The sequence below is a fragment of the Colius striatus genome, chromosome W, assembly GCF_028858725.1.
Source record: "Colius striatus isolate bColStr4 chromosome W, bColStr4.1.hap1, whole genome shotgun sequence".
Lineage (NCBI taxonomy): Eukaryota > Metazoa > Chordata > Aves > Coliiformes > Coliidae > Colius > Colius striatus.
Window position 1 is genome coordinate 10,259,123 of NC_084789.1, and position 3,542 is coordinate 10,262,664.

Genomic DNA, 3,542 nt, shown 5'->3' on the forward strand with positions numbered 1-3,542 from the left:
TAGGGGTTGGAAGGGACCTTTAGAGATCATCTAGTCCAACTCCCCTGCAGAAGTAGGTTCACCTAGATCAGATCTCATAGGAACATGTCCAGACGGGTCTTGAAGACCTCCAAGGAAGGAGACTCCACAACCCCTCTGGGCAGCTTGTTCCACTGCTCCGTCATCCTCACAGTGAAATAGTTTTTTCTTATGTTTAAGTGGAACTTTTTGTATTCCAGCTTCATCCCATTACCCCTTGTCCTGTTGCTAGCTACTATAGAAAAAAGGGATGTCCCAACCTCCTGACACCCACCCTTTAGATATTTGTAAATGTTAATAAGATCTCCCCTCAGTCTCCTCTTTTCTAGACTAAACAGCCCCCGTTCCCACAGCCTTTCCTCATATGAAAGATGTTCCAGTATCCTGATCATCTTGTCATAAGCCAATCCCATCCAGTGCAGTAGCATGAGAATTTTCATACATTTTCCACAGATGATAAACACTATCACAGGACATACATGATGCAGATAAGAGGACATGTAATACCACCATACAAGCATATCAACCAACATTGTGACCAGCAATTAGTTAATTAGTATTAGGAGTGTACACAAGGAGTTTGTTTAAACACACTTTGTTCTATTTCAACCTCGCGGGCCCCACATTGGGCGCCAATTAATGTCGTGGTTGTGCCCAGCCGGAGCAAAGGGGAAAAAAAAACGGCGACCGAGAAGCTGCAACCCCTTCCGGCTAGTCCCTACCTATATACTGGGTATGACGTTAGGATGGTATAGAATACCTGGTGGCCAGTCTCGGTCAGCTGTTCAGGCTGTACCATTTCCTGGTTCCTCACAGCAATTAACTCTATCCTAGCTCAAACCAGGACATAAATACCGACTCCAATTGAGTTCCAGTTAAATTAAATTGTTACTTGAGGAAAAGATTGACTAACTGGCAGCTTTTTCCCAGTCAATTCAATTTGTAACCAATCATGTGAAAATACACATCTTGCTAAAAAAGGAGCCAACTGTGCTTTTTTTTCCTGGGCCCAGGAGTTCCTTTGACTTTATGGCAGAGCTGTGGGGCACAGTTGTGGGGCATGGCTGCGATCCTTCCCTTGCTGCTGGCTCCCACATATGCCAGCTGCCCACGTGTTGCACCACAGCAGGATGTCGATGGTCTGAGGATCCGTGAGGCTCGGTGCTCTGCTGCTGTGCTCCTGCTGGGAGGGAGCACAAGCCCTGGCACTGGCCCCGCCACGCCTCATACTCCACTCCGGGCTCAGATCCCTTACAATGTGTTACCCCCTTTGATTTATCCCTTCTGTCATGAGCTGGGCTCATGCTCGGGCCCCACAATGTTACAGTACCACTAGCAGGATGTCAAATTGATCATCTTTTATGCCTAGGTCCAGCTTCCAGCTCTTGGTGTAGCCCTGACTCTGTGATCATGCTGGACATAAATCCAAATCAACTGCTCAACGCACTTTGCGTAGAAGGGTGCCGCTAGGAACCAAGTCGCAGTCTTCTACCAAGACATCTGAAGTAATGTTGGTGTAGTGGGTCTGGGATGGTAGTGATTTTCCACAGCAGTTCCTGCAGTGCTGTGCTTACTGTTGATATCAATATTATGACTACCGCTCGCACAGCATCAGGGCTGTCCCTCCAGCATTCCTTCCCCCACCTTCACCAATAGCTGTGGGTGGGCATGATCTTGGGAGGGACCATGGCCAGGACAGCTGACCCAGGCTGACCAAGGAGATATTCCATACCATATGACGTCAGCTCAGTAATATAAAGTGGGGGAGAGGAGCAGGAAGGGGAGGCGAGATTCATTTCTGGCCTTCCAAAAGCAACCGCTACGCGTACTGAAGCCCTGCTTCTCGGGAGGTGGCCGGACATCGCTGCTGATGGGAAGTAGAGAGTAACAGCTTTATCTGTTTTTGCTTTGCTTCCCGCGCGCACGGCTTTGCTGCTTCTTTATTAAACTGCTTTTATCTCAACCCACGAGACTCCCATCTTATTTTCTCCCCTTCCCTGGCTTGCTGAGGAGGTGGGGGATAAAGCGGTGTGGTGGGCACCTGGCATCCAGCCAGGCTCCAACTACCACAGCTCTTTTGGCGCCCAACGTGGGGCGAGATAATAGCAGTTTTACATTAACTGCATTACAATTACAGTAAGCCAATGAGTGCAAAGTTCCTGTGCTGGTCACGGAGCCTTGCTGTTATGCAGCTTATCTTACACTTTCTAATGTTTGGGAACACGATGCTACTAACATTGACTCTGTGCTGTGCTTTAACCTTAATAGCTTTGCTAAGCTGGCTATATGATTTTGTGAAAAGGATGAAAGGGCCTGGGAACATGATGGCCCAAATAATAATAGCAAGTCTCATTCTGTTACTGATGGATTTACTGTGCTATGGGAGCTATCTTGTGGAGGTCATGGGGCAAAGCACCTCTTTCCCCTCAGCTCGGACTGATCTAGACAATTCTGTTATACAGACTTCCCAGGTCCTTAGTCACCCTTATATGAGAGTTTTAATATTACTAATTAACATGGTTGGTATATTACATATTTTCTGGAATCTGGACTCATCTGGGTATCAGAGAGGACAAATTTGGGATGGAAACATGTTAAAATGCCCCCTGAAGCGGCCAGTCCCTGGGTGGCAGGGTGTGTGGATGAATTTGGGCAAATTCCTAGGACGGTTATCACCTTCTGTAACCTGGGATTTTACACCTGAACAGATAGTAAACCCTGCTTTACTGGCAGGCCACCTGATAGAAGGGTGTCACTATGGTTTTGGAAATTTTATAATAGGAACCAATCAAGGTAAAGGGCAAATTACGAGATGGACATTTAATGAATGCTTTTGTTGGCAAATGTTTGAAGTGTATAAAAACCTTGAAAATTGTAACTAACAGCGAAGAAAGATTGGAGGAGCTATTCTCCCTGTTTCCCAGCGCTGCATAATAAAGAAGTGCCTGCCTATCTGCATTCCCGGGTAGATAAATTTTTTCCGAGATTGAGGATCCGTCAACAACCCTGGATTTCAGGCAAGCCGACTTGGGCCTCTACAAAGATCTGCTTGGACAGATCTCATGGGATAAGATTCTAGAAGGTAGAAGTGTCCACCAGAGATTGTCAATCTTCAAGTGCTACTTCCTCCAAGCCCAGGATCAGTGTGTCCCAACATGCAAGAAAGGAGGTAAAGGAGGTCGAGGCCTCCATGGATGAGCAAGGATCTGCAGGGACAACTCAGGCAGAAAGCAGAAAGACGGAGTGTACCGTCAGCAAGTTCACTGATGACACCAAACTGGGGGACTGGCTGATTCCCCAGAAGGCTGTGCTGCCATTCAGCGGGGTCTCGACCGACTTGAGAGTTGAGCAGAGAGGAACCTCATGAGATTCAACATGGATAAGTGCAGAGTCCTGCATCTGGGAAGGAACAATCCCACCCACCAGTACAGGCTGGGGGTCGAACTGCTGAAGAGCAGCTCTGCAGAGAGAGACCTGGGAGTCCTGATTGATAATAAACTAAACATGAGCCAGCAATGTGCCCT